The following is a 19,581-nucleotide window of genomic DNA, read 5'->3' on the forward strand; positions in this document are numbered from 1 at the left end:
TTTTGTTCTGGAGTCACTCATATTTGTTTGCCACAGAACTTTTCCCTTTTATTTCACAGATCTGTTCTAGATGCCAAGATCTCCCTGTCTCTTTGCAATGATGAAATATTTGAACAAAAGTCAGGAACTAGGCCATATCCAGCTTTTTATTGTTTTTATTTTTATTGAAGTAAGCCACATGGAAACATGAGCTCCAGTCCACGCCTCCCCTCACTATCCAACAGTTCCAATACCACCAAGCCTGGCAACACATATATTTAGCAATATAACACTAGCAAGGTTTGATGCTTGATAAAAAAAAGGGGAGCAATGTGGACTTTCAAATAAAAAGCTGCCATTGCTGCTACTTCCAGTGAAGACAGCTCAGCACAGAGAAGGAGGAGGTTCTACATTTGCAAATGTTCATCTGAATGACTACTAGAAAAGTGTATTTACTGAACTTCCTCATCATTACATGACTAAAAGCAATACTAAGAACTAGAGGCAGCTCTCCTCCTCTGCTTGGGACGACAGGCAATCTGCTGGGAAACACCTACTGTGATTTAAAAGAAGGAAAGAATGAGAATAGGTTTGTTAGAACTGTTTTCAGTAATTTCCCAAGCTTTAGGTGGATATTAAAGCGATTCAACATAGTAAATGAAATCACATACCATCATGCTGTTATACTGATACATTTATCATGTGCCCAGATACTAAGCTGCAACGCAGAAAACCCAACCACAGTTTCTGTGCACTGTCCATTAAACACTCCTAAGAACAACTACTCACACCACTATTTTGGAGATTTTAAGTCAGAGGCAGGAGGAGACTCCTCATTAATTTCTGCCACTGTGAACACAAAGAATGAGAGAAAGCTACCCACAAGCACAGTGGGACACCTGATCTCCAGCACTGGATTAAGCCTCTTTGCAAACAGCGAATAAAAGCAGTGATCTGAAAAAGCTAATCAGTCCCTGCTGTGGTATTTAGACTACCTTAGTTGCCGGTATTGGATAATGTTAAGCATATTAAAACTTCTGTAGGCAAAACAAGAAGCCAGCCCAGTTCACCTATGTCCAAGAACTGCCCTTAAATGTAAACAGGATCACTTGGCTAGTCATTAGTTGAGTATCTCCCCAATTAGAGGCAGGCACTTATTTTACAATACCAGAAATGCTTTTTTTGGCAGAGGACGCATATGATACCCTTTATGTACATCTGTAACAAATTGAGAACTCCGTAGTGGTGGTGTACTCAGTGTACTCAGGGCTCTACAAGCACAACTAGGGCAAGTGTTTGATCTGGCTTAAAAATCTGCCTTAAAAATAAGGTTGTAAGAAGTTTACTTGTAAAGACCTGCCCCCTCAACATCTTCTACAGTAACAATAAGAATACCCCCCAACCTCCAAACAACTCTCAATACTCCCAAGTGCATGTCTTCAGGGAACCAGGTCTGAACTTGAGCTGCAGATTAATGTTCATGCTAATGCCATGCTGCAGAACTATGATCAAAATCAGAACAGATACAATCTGAAGACTTACGTTGTATTGTTTAATTTACAGAAAATATTCTATCAAGCCTTAGCTGCATGAATTAGGATGACATTTTCTGATTCTACCTTGTGCACAATGTCAGTTACTTAAACCAGCTGCCTGTTCTGGAAGCATCTTCTCAGCTCTTCGCTAAATGAACTTGGGCTGTCCCAGGTTTACAAGGTGTCAGATTGTCCTATTAAATCATACTTGTGATGACAGAAAAGCACTCGTATTAAGGTTTAACCGGTACATGAGGCTTCCTTCTGGAGATGATGAGCTCAACAAAGAAACCTTAGTAAGAAACACCGTGGCTCTCCCATCACATCTGTGAGAGGCTGTAACAGCATCACTAGAAGGCAGACAGCACAAACGGACAAAGCAAGTTCTACTTCTTGTGCTAAAACCTCCAAATCCAATAACCTGACTTGTTCAGCAATCTTCTGTTACTATATCTAAAATACAAAGAGTAAGTTAAATCCAGTCACCAAAATGCAGCAAACATAACTGCTCTTCAAATTTCTGGTCTTGCAAGATCAGTGAGCCATAAACACCTATTTTTGTGGCTCCCAGAGATCGAACATTGTGTACAGTGTTCATCAGGTCCCTAATGCCACTTGATTAAACAGCAGGCAAGCACAAAATCATGAATTGGCTGGAGGTGATGCGCTCAGGGACTCTGTGATGTAAAGAGATTTCCAAATAGCACATAGCAAGGTGACGGGATGCTGCAGAGACACAGAGACCAGGGTGAACCTATCAGCTGTGCGAGGGGTGGGAAGGACAGCATCCCCTCTCCCTGCTGCCCAGTTTGGTATGAAAAGCACACATGGGCAGATGAGAAAGACCAAAGGAGGGAGAGTTCGAGCAGCTGGGAAATTCAGATAGCGTAGGCTGAAGATATTAGGGAAGAGCTGCAATAAGGGAAAAAAAAAACCCTAAAAAAAAAAGCTCCTAGTAGCAGCCAAATCTTGTTATTTCAAACACATTGAAGACAAAGACTTATTTAAAAAGAAATTATTTTATGCAAGCATACAGAACGGTCATTTTGTAACTCAAGTGGTGTTACTGCAGCAATTAGAAAGACAACTTGTCCCATTAAAGTACTTCATTATCTTTTATTGTAGAACTTTATGCTAAGTCTCCAGTAATAAATGATACATCTGCAAGAATACACTGCACAAGTTAAATGAACCACATACCACTGCATTTATGAAATAGAAATTAAGTTGTAGGCTACAAACAGAACTCACTGCTGTGCCATTGCAGAATATCCTACATTTACTGTTGGACTTGGGAGCTGCAAGGGAGATGCTTATCTTTAAAATTATGAGGTGGCAATTCAACAGAAATTGTTCTTTTCCAGTTAGTATGTTAAGAGATGCAAGCTATCTTAAGTACAACACTTTGAAAGAAGTTTACTTAGTTTTGAGGAATAGTAAGTGGTGCTCTAGACTGTATCTATGCACAGTCATAAAAACAAATAAAAAACTATCACCACTCCACAGCCATGCAGAGTGAATTAAATGACCAGTAAAAAGTGGCTAGAATTCAGAAAAACAACTTGATATTATGATAAAGATGAGTAATGCTTTACTAGAGAGTAAATAGACTTTAAGAAAATATTTTAAAAGAATCAATTGCATTTTCAAATGCAGTGTAATTTCTCTGTAGAAAAGTACATTTTCAAATGCGTTAAAACGGCAAAGAGTTCTTTCACTCTTTGAAAGAAGACTGAGCTGTCTGTAGTTATGCTTAAAATTTACAAAAGCAGATATGCATTTTCCAGCAGGCCATCATATTAAAAGAAGGTTAGAAGGTCTACAGTTTCTAGTATAATCACATTAGATCATCAGTGGATGATAAATAAATTGACTGCATGCAAGACTTGAGCAAACTGCTGCAACGTTTATCATGACATCCTCTAATATGTTTTCCAAAGAGGACAACCCTAAGTTTTATCGTAAGTAGTGATTACTTTTTTGCTGACCACGGGTATAAACAGATCCAGTCTTTCCTTGTCTGTGGGTAAACAAAGGCCGTGGCCACCACTGTTCATCATGAGATGACATGATGTCCGCCTGCAGCTGCACCTGACTGCATAGTTTGCCTGCGTAAGGAGCCCAACAGGCTTGAGCCATACCAGCCAACTGTGCAGAAAGCATAAAGCAGCATTCTGCAACAGCAAAAACACTGGCATCACCCATCAGTACCACGCTGACAAGTAGCTCCTGAAATTAGGTATTTTCCGAAACAAAGGCTTTCATTTTTAAAGTGAATAATTTTGATCACGTGACAAAAAAACCCCCACAATGCCTACCTAAGAGGATAATGAAAAAGTAGTTGCCTCAGCACCATAACGTCAGATATCTATTGTAGGCATAGATCCCTAAGCAATGCTCCTTCCACAGTATCATGGAATCATTGAGATTGAAAGAGACTTCTGGAGGTCACCTAGTCCAATGTCCCTGCTCAAGCAGGGCCACCTGGAACCAGTTGCCCAGATGGCTTTTGAGTATCTCCAAGGACAGAGGCTCCACAACTTCCCTGGTCAACCTGTGCCAGTGCTCTGTCACCCCCACCACAAAAACAGTGTTTCCTGATGTTCAGAGAGAACCTCTTCTGTTTCAGTCTGTGACCCTGAGCACCACTGAAAAGATCCTGGCTCCGTCCTCTTTGCACCCTCACTTCAGGTATTTCTATGCATTGATGAGATCCTCCTGACCCTTCTCTTCTCCAGGCTGAACAGTCACAGCTCTCTCAGACTTTCCTCATAGGAGAGATGCTCCAGTCCTTTCATCGTTTTTGTGACGCTTCATTAGACTCTCTCCAGTATGTCCATGCCTCTTGTACTTAAGGAGACTCGAACTGCACACAGCACTCCAGTAGTGAGCAGAGGGGAAGGGTCCCCTCCCTTGACCTGCTACACCACCCCTCCTAATGCAGCTCAGGACACTGCTGTCCTTCTCTGCCACAAGGACACATTGCAGGTTCAAGGATTTTCCCCATCTTTAAGGGGATGCTCCACTTCGTGTGGTTGAAACCCAGCACATACAAGTTACTATGACCACACCTGCACAAGTACACCAGGGCGTGTGCACAAAGACGGCATGATCACAGAAATCTTTTTTCCAAGGGATTTGGAAATTCTTGAGTTTTTGGGGGAATAGACACCCAAGAACATTCCACCAAATTCCCAAAACAGGGAAATGTTTTCCTTTACTAGGCACATATGCAATGTGACCATTTCCAGAGTTTGGCTAGTTAAGGTTCAATTTTGCTGCTATGCACGTGTTCACAGAGATAGATCCTTCCACTCCCTGCTCTGATACAGCCATGTGTAAGACCCACCCCATTCTGTGAGTTTTCCTCTAGGACTGAGGCCTCAGTTACTATTACTAGAAACAGTGTGGCCAGCAGGAATAAAGAAGTCATTGTGCCCTTGTGCTCAGCCCTCCTGAGCTCACACCTCGAACACTGTGTTCAGTTTTGGGCCCCTCATTACAAGAAGGACATTGAAGTGCTCAAGTGTGTCCAGAGAAGGGCAACGAAGCTGGTGAGGGGGCTGGAGAACAAGTCTTATGAGGAGCAGCTGAGGGAACTGGGGTTGTTCAGTCTGGAGAAGAGGAGGCTGAGGGGAGACCTTATCGCTCTCTACAACTACCTGAAAGGAGGTTATAGTGAGGTGGGTGTTGGTCTCTTCTCACAAGTAACTAGCGATAGGACGCGACGAAATGGCCTCAAGTTGCACCAGGGGAGGTTTAGATTGGAGATTAGGAAAAATTTCTTTACTGAGAGAGTGATCAAACATTAGAACAGGCTGCCCAGGGAGGTGGTGGAGTCACCATCACTGGAGGTGTTCAAAAAACATGCAGATGTGGCACTTCGGGACATGGTTTAGGGCGCATGGTGGTATCGAGCTGACAGCTGCACTTGATGATCTTAAAGGTCTTTTCCAACCTTAATGATTCCATACTTTCCTGTCCGGAAAAAAAACCCTTTTATTTAAATAAACCCTTTTATTTAAAAACGCAAATATAGGGGAGAAATACAACAGCTGCGACCAGCACTAGTAGGTCTCTCACTCTTTTTAGCTTTCTTTAAATCTGCACTTAATACAGTATCTTGTATTTGTTTCTGCCCTTTCTGATGGGGATGCAAGACCCCAAAACATCTTAAGAAAGTTATTAAGAAAATTACCCAAATTAAAAATCCTTAAAAAGACGAAAAAAATCACCTGCCACTGGTTTTCAAATTCCAGTCTATAGACACCAAAGAGTCTATCCTATTTTTATACACTTCGCCAAAGAAATCCAAGAAGATCTAACCTGCAGTTTAGCTACTTCGATGCTGGGCCTTCCAGCTCTACTGGGAAGTTTTCAGGGGCTTGCAAGCCAGAAAATGTTGAAAACCCCTGCCATGTACTAAGATGACTGTTGAGCAACTGCTCTCATCACCACCAGACCAGCATGGAACACGCTGCCGATTTCTGTGACAAATGGGGGAACGGTGTGTATTTTAAGATTATCACTGGAGGGCACTCTGATTAATTTCTTTCTTAATTTTATTATTTATGAATTGAAGCTGAGACACTGAGATACAAAGCACTCCAGGAAAAAAAGTTACCAGCGATACACGCTAGATTTAATCTCTTCCCACTTCCAGAATGAGTCACGCTGTCTGGATGCTTTCTGAGCATGAAAACTTGAACTGTCTAATTAACTTTCCCTGTGACAATATTGGGTGGCCAGACAATGCCTACAACTGTATGAAGTGTAGGCCGTCATGCTTAGCAAAGTACTTTTATTCAAATTTGTTCTGTCAGAAGAAAATCCTCTAACAAAACTAACATGGTTGTGTGAAAAAAAAAATTATCTTCATTTAAATACAAATTTAAGAGACTTAGCTAGTCAACCTAACATCTTTTATCTGTGCCACAGACTACTATTAAGAGTTTGAAAGGCCCATCAGAGGAAAATAGGCCGCTCAAACTGTCTAGCGACATGGCCAGGTTGTGTTTCAGGTCATGCTGCTGGCAACAGAGCTCCATAATCTCCAGGGTTCCTGGACGGAGTTCAAGGTGTTGGTTGGACTCTGTGTTGCCATAAATGGCTTCACAGGGTTATGCTTATTTGGGAGACAATTCCTGTGCCTGTACCACACGGCTGCAGTTGTCATTTTGGACTGGAGCCTTCTGTGAGTGAGCTGCCAGCAGCAGATTTTCTGCAAGACTTTCAGCCTTGCCATTTTACTCTCTGCCGGGATGAAAGAGCCAGAGAATATGTTAAGGTCCCATTTTTTACCCAGATTTAGCAAGTTAAGAATCAGTGAAGACACAGATGGTCACGCAGCTTGTTGAGACACAGTTAGTATGTAATTATTTCTTACTTTCTGGGGAATCTTTTAATAGACCTGACAAGCAGCAGCAATAGACAGATCTTATGGAAAGTGGGTTACTGTAGCTGCAAATCCAAGTTAAAAAATAAATAGAAGGAGCATAGCTACACAGAAGTCTATCTTTCTACCTGTCATTCAGGTATGGCTTTTCTTCAGACTTAACAGTATCCCAGAACTCAGGAGAGACAATCAGGAAGTCCCCACACCAAACTACATACACCAAACTTTGAAATCATAGTATTTTATACATTAATAAAACAGCTTGCCCACTTTTGTTTAATAACCTAATATATAAAAAAAGAGACGAACCACGTATTAATGATTTCACATAATTTTTGTAGGTCTTCACAGTCACAGTCATTTCTCTCAGCTCAGAAGTTTGCAAGTTTTAAAGTAGAAATTAATATTGCAAACCGAATTTCCTTTTGTTTACTCTCCGCTTTATGAATCTTTTTTCTTCCTTTTTATTTTTTTAAAGTTGGAAAGCCAATTAGATTTTAGTCCTATAAATACCTGCACAGATTCCTTCATTAAGGTTAATATTTTGATCTCTTTTTGGCCCCCAGAGCACACATTTTGGTTTTCAGGGTCCCACTTCATCATGAAGCTAGGTCTGACAATGACAGATGCAAATGGGAAGACTTCATTCAGAACTAGTGATGCTACTAACATTATAATTAAATATTATTTGGAAGGGCTCTCCAGGGATCAGCTAGTCCAACAAACCCCCACTTGGCACAGGGTGAGCTACAGTAGGTAGCTCAGTGCCTTTTCCAAGTCAACTTCTGAGCATCTCCAAGGTTCGAGATTCCACAACCTCCCCAGGCACCCGTCCCAGTGTTTAAGTATCCTCATGGTGACATTTTTCTTCACCTCCAGCCAGAATTTCTTCACTGTAACTTGTGACTGCTGTCATCCTTTTGCTGCATGATGCCAAATAGAGTACTTTGTCTTCTCTATACCCTCACATTACACAGTTGAAGACAGCAATAAGACCCCCCTCTTAGTAAGGATGAACAAATTCAGGTCTCCCAGTCTCTCCTTGTACATGATGTACTTTAGTCTCCTAATGACCCTGGTAGCTGTCCACTGGACTTGCTCCAGTAGGTCACTGTCTTCTCCTGTCCTTTGGAGACCAAAACTGGACATAGTACTCCAAATGCAATCTCATCAGTGCCAGAAAGAGGCAAATGATGGCTCCACTTGATGCGCTAGCTACGCTCTTGCTAATACAGCCTATTTTGCCTTATTACCTATTTTTGCAACATCATCTTGCACTTATCAACGGATGAGGCTTTACTTTCCACAAAAACATTCCATGTCAGCAGATGAACTAAACTCTATTTACAATGCCCACTGGAGGCATCTGTTTTCAGTCTGTCTGCTACAAACATTTTCTCTCCAGAGCTCCCACAGGCATACTGATGAGCATATCCAAGCTGCAGATGAACAATTCAAATTGCTCACGGAAGTACGTAGAGCACAACAAGAAAGATCAACCTTAAGATGATGATGCTTGTTTTCATACTAATGAGTTTGCTTATCTGAGGTCTCTCTTGTGACAGCTGTACACATTAAAAGGCAACAGATTTCTAACATCTTAATGTCTGAAAATAAGCAAGGTGTCCTGCGTGAACCACAGACTGCTACCACAGCCTCAAGAAACTTTGGAGCTGTCCCGTTTTATGAAACAAATCAGATGGAAGATCATCACCAAATACTGAACAAAACCTTATGGAGAGACCATGCATGGTACCAACACAGTTAAACTATCAAAGCCAAAGAGCAATTATTTTGAGTCTTGAAAAAGACTGCCTGTGTAATTCCACAATGCAAACACATGCTAAATCTCTGTGAAGATCTGTAGTTTGATTTTCCTTCTGTATCAGCCAAGGGTGGTTTACCAAGTTTCACTTGTAACATTAAGTGATGTCAACTCAGAGAAGGTGGTAGAGAGCTCACAGGGAAGTAAGTCGAAACTTTGAATGAGTCTTGGTAGTAAGGTCAAACTCCAGCTAGTGCGTACCACCTAAACACATTTATGAGCCATGCAGTCTTTCACTGGAACGAGATGAAAGTTGCATCAATGCATGCGTGATACCAGATGTTATTTTATTCCACACAACAGCTACAATAAAAAGATATTAACAGACAAGCGAACAAGTGGCTGGGAAAACAACAGCTGAAGCAGAAAACTCTGATTTCAATCTTTCAGCAGTAAGCATGGGCTGTAGCTCAGCAACAACTTCAAGAAACCCAGACTGTAATCCCAACAGCGACAGTTCCAGAAACTCTAATGAGTCCAACTCACAGCTTGGCAAGAGCAGCATAAGCCCAGTTGGCAGCCCAGCAGGAATGGCAGCAGCAATCCCAGAAGCAGCTGCTACAGAGACTCGTGAACCCAGGTGCAGAGCCCTGGGCATTTGTACATCACAGCCCTTCCCTAGCCAGAACAAACCATTTCCAGAGGTGTATCTGGCATTACAAATAGTATGTATTGGAATTATTGCTGAAGGAGAAGTCATCTGAGGTTTTCAAACCAGCTGAATGTTTTAAGGTGGAAAGGCCTCGGGGTGTTGTGGCAAACTATGAGGCTCTCAGACCCTCCACTTAGATAAAGTGGAGATCTCCGTGAAAGTGCTGATGGTACTTTTTACAGGAGAAACATCTCTCATCAAGGATGAGGCCATGCACTGATGCTGGAAAGATTAGATAACTCAGTGATTCAAACATTAGCTTTACAGATGACGAAGGGTTGAAGAGACCTGTTGAGAGCTGGGGTACTAACTATAATGGTGACTAGAAAAGCACGGAGATGAGGATTTATAGACACTAGCTACTTACATTGCAAGTTTGCAGAACAAAAGGAGACTAGGAAAGTAGCTTCTGTTAAAGGAAATGCAATCTGTCCCCTTTTCCAGCCAGTCTCTGCCAAACCACCAAATTTCATTAGTCCTAAGATAAAAGGTCTAAGTCACAGCAGAAGAGAATTTTTCAGCTCATCGCAAAACTTCAAAGTTTGATGGGACTGATTCATTAATTTCGCAAGTTAACACATTACTTTTTACAGCTCATAGGGGAGGATGGCTCACACAAATGGTCATTTAGGAACTATGATGACAGTTTTACAATTAGTAAAGGACTCAAGGATGTAAGGCTCTTCTCAGCCTCTGAGCTTTACCTGCTCACAGCCAGCAGACCACTTTTCAGGTATTTGCAATGACCTGTGTCACATTTACTGCTGAACACCTCCAGCTTCACTGACTTCCCCAATCTCTGGCACTCCTGTGCAACTTTCAACCACCTCCCAAGACATTCCTTTCATACCGAAAGAAATTACTGTGTTTCTTCCATTGGGAGGATTATGAACGTCCATTAAACTCTCCTGCACTCCCAACCACTGAATGTCTTGCTTTGTCTCTCCCTCCTCTCTCCGCACTCTTTTCTCAAAATATCAACTTCCTATTAAGTAAAATCCCTCCTCCTGAACATAGCTTTAGTTTCCTCACGATCCACCCTCAAGAAAACTATAATTTTAACACAGAATAAGTTTCAAATACTTCGTGTAATCTTGCAGAAGTTTTATGTAAAGGACATATTCATCCTGAAAGAACTCAGAACCAAACCACTTTGGTCTAAAACAGAGGTACTGGGAACTGTATTTGTGAGCACATAGGAGCTTTCTACATTCAAAGGATGGCAGACCCTGGGATGGTCTAGGATTCTATTCTGTATCTATCCACCCATACACATACACAGATATACATGTACACATATATACACACATAAACAGACATCTCCCCTCCCAGGGAAGAGGATGACACATGTCAAATTTTAGTGTGTTACACTGGTATCATAAATCAAGAAAATACAACCTTAAAATGGCCAGGCAATCAGGAGAGGTAGTCTGGTGTGTGCTGTGAGGTGAGCCTGGAAGAACAAGAAATCTCGCAGTTGAGGAGGGCGAGTTTCGTTACTCCCTAGGGCAAACCTTGAAAAGGTCTTGTCTGGACCTTTCCAGTCGGGACAGCAGAAGTACAAGTCTTAAAATTAAAGTACTCTTTCAAAACATTCTCATTTTGCAGCTACGATTCAAGAATAAATGGAGCTTGAGTTTACCAAAAAGCTAGAACAATTCCTTAACTAGGGAACACAATACCCTTGCAGAATGGAAAAGTCAGTGTCAAGTGTCAGGCCCAGCACCTCATACTAAGCAAAATACAATTTGGATTTTTGGTAGTGCAAGCTCAGCCTTTTACACAAGAAATGTGATCTAACTTGAAGTAATCAATCCTGATAGGTAAAAGAGAAATGCCTAGTTCATCTAAGCAGAAAGCCCCAAGGTTATGAAAACCTTCCTCCATTTCTGCTCATCATTAAACAACATTGTAAGGAACATGCTTTTTGACAGAGCCTCAAGCTGTTACACAAAACCATTTAAAGATGCAGAGCTTTACAGTGAAAAATATTCGTATGGCATTTTTCTCCTCTGACCCAGGAGAGCTGCCTATTCCACAAGACATTCAGAGCAAAAAATACGGAGAGAGAAAAAATAATAACTTAAAAAAGAAGAAAAGGGGTAGGGGCGAGAGATAAAGGGAGAGAAATGCCTCATAACTCTACTAGGACGGCAATTATGAGCAGATTACAATTGATTTTCTATCTATGTGCTAACTGGAAATGACTACAGTTTGAGACCAGGAAGTAAGAAAAATGACTGCTTTTTGTGATGCCGTCTCAGCTCTGCTTTTGTTATATTCTATCTTTAACATACCATTCAGGAACTAAAATGAAGTAAGTGTCAATTCTTTCATGCATAAAAATATGGGCTTTTTCAGTTAATAGGGTTTTTGCTTCAAACTTATGGTAGAAGTAGTACATTTATTGTAAATATTTAGCAAGCTTGAAGACAGGAGGCATTTTAAACGTAACTATACATAATAAGAGATATAAAGCATCACTATACAATAACTTCAGTCTGAGGACAGAAACATTTCAGTCTCTTCATAGACACAAATCACTTGTTGTCTTTGTACAACAGCTGTTTCTTACAGTACCTCAGATACAGTTTCCAGTACCACAAGACAAATAACGAAGTGTAACCACCTTAATCACTAGTAAGGCCGCTGGCTAGCTGCCATGGCAACAAACACTATGGAAATGAGTGCACGATGAAATCTCTCTTGAATAACTTAAAAAAACCCTTATCCAGGACTTCCTAGCTACATGTGGGACACTGCTTCACAGAACAGCAGAATAATATCTACAGAACAGAAAAAAGAGGTTTACACCATAACCTTATACATCACACATTTTCTAACCTTCCTCTTAGTTACTATAATCACCTTCCCCCTTTCTTACTATTGTCACTCTCTTTCAAGCACTTCAGTTTTTAAAAATTATTTAAAATGCAGACTATAAAGAGATCCATGATCTCAGCCAAGCTGAGGCTAGCAAAGTTCAGATTAGGATCTGTTTTAATTAAAAAATAAAATGTAACCAGTGAAAAAAACTACACAGACTTCAAGTGTTCAAGGGCAGATTTTTTTTTTTTTAAATTACTGGTTCAGTTATGGAACTGATGCAGAAAATACCAAACAAGATTTTATGACTTCTGTAATGAAAGAAGTCAAACTAAATCACACATCTCCTTTCTACTGAACACAGAGTTGCTTAGCCACAGCTATTTCCAAGTACAACAAAACTTGACCAAGCAAGTTCCTCGTTTCACTTCACGCTGACTTTGAATTGTCTTTTTCCAACTCGCTTAAACAGTGTTTTCAACTGCATATAGGATGCATAAGATCTCACAGAAGAAAATCTCATAAGGGTTTGACTTACCTATGTAAAATTGAACAGCAAATAGGTGTCATCAAATATCAAACTAAATCTCCAATCTTTTCGCATTTCATCAACTGCAAGCTGAAAACTGAAAACTATTCTTAAAAAAAAAAAAACCAGCTCTGGAACACCAATAATGTTTTAAAAGGTTGGTACAACCCAGAGCAGCAGGCAGTGAAATCACTCCAGCGGACTGTTGCTCAGCTCAGCAGTCAGCCTGAAATGCAGAGTCTACACAGATGAGTCAAGTCTGGATAATCCCTTCATGCTCTGTCAGGTTGAGAGTATGGGGTTTGTTTTTAAATTGCATACCTTCAATAAACTCCACTTCTCTTTCCATTTACATTATAAGACAACATTTTTTTAAGGTGTGTTTTGATTTACAGATGCCTAAAAATATTTAGTGGAGCTCTATCAGGACCTCATAAATAATAACTGTCTTTTTAAAAGCATCACAAACAGCAATGGTAATTATAAGACCACTGAGTGGTTGCTGCCCTATGGAAGTCTAGTGTAGTAATAAAGGTGTAATAACCATGTTGGACTAAAACCATAAATACAGCAAGGTTTGTGCAGAGATGAAAAACCTTGAATCGGCTCAACTACCTCCATTAGGAAACAAAAAAAAAAAAGAAGAGTCTCAACACTAATTGGTCTATTATTAATTTATTAATTAATAAAAAAGAAAGAGGGGGAAAAGAGAGAAAACACAAAAATCTTTCCCTATTTCCCTAAAATAGTTGCAAATTACACTGGCATAATAGATTCTCTTTAAAATGACAACATGCTCCAATTTTGATCCATTTACTACAGCACACTCTGTTGAAGTGTAATTTCATCCTGGAGCACCACCAGATATAAAATTTAGTTCATTAAGATTTATCTAATACTGTACTGGAAGAAGTGTTATGAACTCACTGGCTTACTATATGGGCAAATGCCAAGCGGTAAGGAGACGGTGGAAAAGGAAGTACTCGGCTACTTTGAAAACCCAGACATACTTGAATGGTTTATTTTCTTTCCAGATCAAAAGACTATGCTGCTATCTTAAGTTTGTTGTTAATTGCATAAACCTAAGAACCACCATTATGTCTCTGCTTTGCAAACACAGATCAAGAGGACAAGACACAGTAAACAAGCCATTTCAGTGTATCTCCTGTAAAGAAGCGTGGTCTGCTGTTCAGCGGGATGGGTTTACTTAAGCTGACTTTCAGCTACACCATCGCACAAGGGTTTTTTGGCCCTATCACAGCTACCAAACCAGAGTCAGGCACAGGAGTGCCAGACAGGGCCAGGACCGGCTGCAGAAGGTGCTGTACAAACACAGCACAGCAGAGTTTCCTCCCCTGGGGCGTTATAAAATAGCGTCACCGCTCCACAAATACAACCGTACATGCCCGACGTTACTCAGACGTGCCTGCAGAATTAGCTCCATAACACACAGGTGAATGAAAATTAATTTTGAGAGACACTGAAACTTAAAAAGCCACAGTTAAAACCGAGAATGGTGCTGCCAATGCTTTTAGAGGTTTCTGCCTATTACGGTTTGATTAAATAGAGCAAGCCAACTTAGGCAGCCAGTTCTCTCACTCAAAGTGTAGAGAATAAATCTCTACTGTTCCCACAGAATTATTAAAAAAAACCCAAAACAACCCACAACACACCCAAAAGTTAGAAGCGAGGGAACGGCACGGTAGGCAGAGTACCTGAAATAACTTTTCAGATCCTTCTCAGACCCCCGGTACTGGCGGGTACGCGTGTCCCCCGGGACAGCCGCGGCTGGGAGAGCCGCGGGACCAGCCCCGGCAGCAGCCCGGCGCTGCGGGGTCCCGGCCGCTCCCGCCAGGGCCGGCAGCCACCAGTCGAGGAACTTTCCGCAGGGCCGGCGCCCGCCAAGGGGCCCGGCCGCGGGGCCTGCCGAGGCGCGGGCGGCCGCCCCGCCGGGGCAGGGGGACAGGGCTGTCTCCTACCTCCCCGGGAAGCACCGAGCGGCGGCAGCGGCTCCTTCCCGCCGCGCCAGGGCCTCCGCCGCCCGGGCGACCTCCGCCGGGCGACCTCGGGGAGGCGCCGGGGGCAGGGCCGGCGCCGCGGTCCCGTGTTGACACACGCGCCGGCTCGGCCCCGGCAATGGGCGGCGCCGGGGCGGGAGCGTGGAGCGGGGCAGCCGCCGCCGGCCACGGCATGGCACGGCTCTCCCCTCACAGCCGTCGCCGGGGGCAGCCGCGCCCCCCGCCCCGCGCCGGGTCTCCCGCGCCCCCGCAGCCACCCACCTGCAGCCTGCCGGCAGCCGCATGCCGTGAGGAGGGCGGCCCGCCCCGCCGCTGCGGGCGGGAGAAGCGGCGGCAAGGTCGCCTTCACCTCGCCCGCCGCCGCGCCGCCTCCCGCCGCCCTGCCTCATGCCCGCAGCGCTGCGAGAGGCCCACCGCCGGGCCCTGCAAGCGGCCCACCGCCGGGGCCCCCCTCGCCGCCGGGCCGCCGTCCTCGACCCCTCCCCGCCTCCCGCCGCGGCCGCTGGGAGGCCGGGCCGGGCAGGGCCGGGCCGGGGCGGGGCGAGTTGGGGCGGGCGGCACCTGCTGCCGGGGCTCGACGAAACCGGGCGGGGGAGCCGCCCACCCCGGCGCTCGGCGCCGCGCGGTGAAGGGCCCGGTCCGGCCTCCGCAGCGGCCTTCGGTGGTGGGCGGCTGAGGCACACGGGTGACCCGCCGTGTGGAGGGTTTCCGCTGCGAGGGGGCGAAGGCCGCCGTAGTAACGCCCTCCCGAAATACCAGAACGTTACCGGCTGGGGCTAGAGGAGAGACACCGCGCCTGAAGCGAGCTGGCCGGCGGTGGCGGCGCCGTCTGGGCAGCTGGGCCTGCCAGCCTGGCAAGGGCCCTGCTGCCATCTGCTAAAATCTCCACGGGCTTACGGGCATTTGCTTCTCAACCCTCCCATGCCTCACTGCCCGTATCTTTTGCAGAGGGAGAAGGGGAGGTCGGAGAGATTTTCACCGAGGATCACAAGCTCGATCTGTGGCAGAGTTGGTAGAAACCTTAATTTCCGTCCCATGTTCCAATTATGAGGTGTTTCCTCCCACTCCGCAGTTACTTTTTATGCAGATGGAGTAATCTACCTCTCACCATCCCACCCTGCCTCTTGTGCTCCTGCCGAGGCGGCTGAGCGCCAGGAGGCTGGTGAGAAGAGATGAATGAATCTCTGGCGTTGTCATGATGGCTTGTGAGCTGACTGAGCGTATCGTATACGAGGTGCGACATACAGCTATTGCTACTCACAGGCTGCAAGTTTGTATATGTAATTCCTACTCGCTTCTATTCTGCTATTGAGGTTTATTAAAAACTCTTCCAGTACCCAGCAGAAAATGGGCTAAAACTTTCTAAATTTTGCATTTAATCTACGCAAATGCTACACAGAAATACAAGCCCAAAGGGACACCCTGCACGGCTTATTTTTCTAATAAAATGTGATAAGTTTGCCTGGACAAAAGACTGTAGAGGAACAGGGCTATGTTGCTTTCCTATATATGTTTCAGTAAACCCTCCCTCTTAGAGCTGACATAGTCTGTAAGAACGATGGCACAATTTTGTCCGTTCAACTCATTCAGTACAAGGTCTGTTGAATTTCTCAATGTATCTCATCCCCATCTTAGCCATGAGTTTGGAGGGTTCAGCTTCACCACTTCATGGTGCAAGAGGCTGGCTCTCTCTGCGGCTTAGTTCCTTAGCTGTGCAGAAGTAGTTTGAGGCCTCTACTAAAAAAAAAATAATAAAATGCTTGTTCCCTCAGTCCCAGGCATGCTGATGCTGTTTCACAATCAGAGTGATGTCCAAATGTGACTATGAATATTAATTTAATACCCAAAATCAGTGAAAGCAAGACTAAAGAATTAGACACTTGCAGTGCTACTTTGCTGCTTATTATGGAAGCCTTTGCTGGTGATTGAGGAGCATATGAGTCAGTTAAAAGTACTGCAGTGCTGGAGAAAATGATTCTCAATTATCAGAATAAGAAAGAATAGAATAATATGGGGTGGAATTGATTTTGAAACTACTTAAAATCACAAGAAAGTTTCACATTAACATTTTTTTCCTTAGTGTACTATAGTTCCTGCTGAGTTTGTCTAAAGGATCTTGTTGACGTCATCTCCTATTTAGAAGAGAATACTATTCTGTAAACCTACAGTACCTTTGTAATTGATTAAAATATGCTAGTTATAAGCACGAGTTAAGTCTGCTCAACTATGAGGTTTACTCAAAAGTGATGTGAGGTGCTTGATGTCACTGCACTGCTCGTTGGTAAAACCTCATTTCCTCTCTATTGCCTTAGGAAGCAAGTTGCTTCCCAATTAAAACAGACGTTTGGGAATTCAGGATTTTTCTGTCCTATGACCACAAACCCCAAATATAGCAGTAGTACCTTAGAAGAGGGGGAGGTTGTAAGTGTTGAAAGACTTTCTCTGGGTAGGATAGTCAGTGACTGGAGATTCATACGCCTCCAGATCTTCCCACATCTCTCTCTCTTCCTCTGGGCTTTGTTCCCCATTGTATGTCCACAATCTTTCCCACATCACTGTTTTTCAGGTTTTGCTGAAACTCAGGATTTCCGTAGCTTCTCTGGGACTTTCACTCATTGCACAACACTTTCCTGGTCAGCAAATGAAGGAAAAAGTTGTTGTTAATAAACGAGAACACATTCATGGGATTAATCAGTACTTAAAAGCAAAAAGAGAGAAAACAGGACCAGCTGCCCCATTCTGAAACCAGAACCTCCTTCATTTCCAGTATCTGTATTTGCGTAACTACAACATAACAGTACGTAAGAATAGCAAAAGTTTATAAAAAATATTTTTTCTATAAAACTGGCCCCCTATGCATGTTGACTCTGATTTCCCTTCTGTCTTCTTTATGAATTTCTGTCAAGTTAGACTTGCTTTAGCAGCTTTGCATCACAGTTACCTCTTTTTTTAATTAGAAGAACCACACATATTTTCAGAATTTCTTCACCTTCTCAATTATGTTGTGCATTTAATCTGCCATTGCCACTCTCCCCTTACTGTTTTCCATGACTTGAATATTTTCTGGCTGTGACATAGAGGATGCCTCTTTTATTCCTGGAACTGGCCAGCCCCTGTAATTGAAGCTACTCCTTACCCTCTCAGTCTGGGAAACCAGCGTTTCGTACCCCCATCCACAACAGTCCACTTCTCAGGTGGAGAAAGTGCCCAAATGCCCAAAACTTGATCCAGCCTGTTCTTGACATATCAGATGTGCCAGAGCAGATAACTGGCTTCAGCAGAATGTCATCACTATTAGTGCCTGTTGCTTTTGTCTTCTTAAATAACTGCTACTTTACTTGAAGATCCTAAACTTTTTTACTTCTTGCTGGCTTTCTGCTTCAGTTGTTTGAGTACCTTTTGCAAGTAGACCCTCATCCTTTCCTTCTACTTAACCACAGTTATGGTCCCATGTTCCAAAGTGACATCCTTGACATGTCTAGATGATTTGTTAGCTCTTTGTTTAGCCTCCACCCGGCATTATTTTCCCTTTTCAGCCACCACATTTTGTCCAGTTACTTTTTAATCTCAGAATCTTGTGCTGCTTCTGCCATTATTTGCATAGAAAAGCCTACATACTTCATATGACAAAGCTGCTACGACAATGTACATTTTGTTAATTTATGTTACCACAGCAACTGAGTCATGTGAAAATGTAATATTACATTGTTTGGTATTGTACCTTAGTGTTCTGATAAAAAGCTAGGGAAATGTAGTCTGTGTGGAGCTACTATGGAGCTGGGGCTTAACTAAGTAGATAACCGTGCCTACAGAGTAGGTATCAACATCTGGTATCAAAATGGGTTTACCAGGTAGGATCTTCTAGGAATCTAAATCCAGTTCTGTTCAATTCTGGGAAGAATTGCAGGCATATCGGAGGAGGGGATTAGGATCTTGGCAAACACAAAACTGGTCTAGAAAATGTAAGGCTCAGGTTGAGAGGAAAAAAAACAAGCTGCTGAGCAGATGTAAAAATTGCACAAATTCAGGAAAAGGAACAATTGGTGAAAAAGTAATCTTCCAGAAAGGAATCTGAAATCTCCCGTAAGTCGCAAGCTGAACATGAGTCAGCAACATGTTTTCATGGCAAAAATATTAAACGTCCCAGGAAGATGTTATGTGTGGGAAGGGATCTGTGGGCTCTCTGCAGTATAGGTAGGACATCAGTGGGAGGGCTAGTTTTGTGCACCATAGCTCAGTAAGTATGTGAACCAACAGGATACAGGGCAGGTGGCAACAAGAATGAACGGGAAGAAGAATGGGAAGACGAAGGAGCTGGAGTTGTTCGGACTAAGGAAAAGAAAGCAGAAGAAATACATAAGAGTCTTCATATACTTAAAAGGCCATTGCAAAGAGAAAGGGAATGATCTATTCTTGGTAGGTAGAGTAAGATGTAATGGACTTAAATTGCATCAGGGAGGAAAAGCTTTTTTAATGGTAACATTAGTGAGGCACAGCTTTATGTTACAGAGGGTGTAATAGTGTCTCCATTACTGGATGTCTGTAAGTATGTACTGGACAAATAGTAAGCACTATTGATCTGGCATTGGAATTGGAGGATGGACTAGGTGGCTAATCAAGGTCCATTCCAGACCTATTTTTCTGTGATTACATATAATCTAAGGCTTCTCATTAATCATCATTCCTTTATCCAGTCCCATTGTACATTCTGTTTTCTTTTCAGGTAGGATCCATAGTCATTCCTGTGTTCTTTGGAGGACAAAAAAATGTTTTGTCCCATTTTTCTCTGAGTGTAGTCGAATACCAAGGTCTTTCTCGTTTT

The sequence above is a fragment of the Phaethon aethereus genome, assembly GCF_964289735.1.
Source record: "Phaethon aethereus genome assembly, chromosome: 1".
Taxonomy (NCBI): domain Eukaryota; kingdom Metazoa; phylum Chordata; class Aves; order Phaethontiformes; family Phaethontidae; genus Phaethon; species Phaethon aethereus.